Below are 444 nucleotides of genomic sequence, written 5' to 3'. Positions count from 1 at the left end.
ATTGAATAAGAAAACAAATTACATCATATATATCTTGAATAAAGAAAGATAAACAAATTAGTCAAATAAAAGTTCAAACCCATAGGGAAAAGCTTGGGAATGGATCCAAGTGTCATAAACCAAACACTAAGTCCCTTGAGATCATAAATCAAAAAAAAAAAAAAAAAACTAGTACTGAGATAAGCTTGAGGTGAAGTTGCGGGTGAAGCTGGAGTTGAAGGTGGAGGTCAAGTTGGTGGTGAAGGTAGAGTTAAAGTTGGTGGTGAATGTGAAGGTGAAGATGGTGGTGAAGCTGGAGTAGAAGGTGGAGGTCAAGTTGGTGGTGAAGCTGGAGTTGAAGATGGAGGTCAAGTTGGTGGTGACGCTGGAGTTAGAGGTGGAGGTCAAGGTGAAGGTCAAGTTGGTGGTTGGCTGCATCTAGGAGTCTTCACCGATTATACTATG

The sequence above is a fragment of the Prunus persica genome, chromosome G8 (assembly GCF_000346465.2).
Source record: "Prunus persica cultivar Lovell chromosome G8, Prunus_persica_NCBIv2, whole genome shotgun sequence".
In the NCBI taxonomy this organism is placed as follows: Eukaryota; Viridiplantae; Streptophyta; class Magnoliopsida; order Rosales; family Rosaceae; genus Prunus; species Prunus persica.
This window is presented reverse-complemented; position numbering follows the sequence as displayed.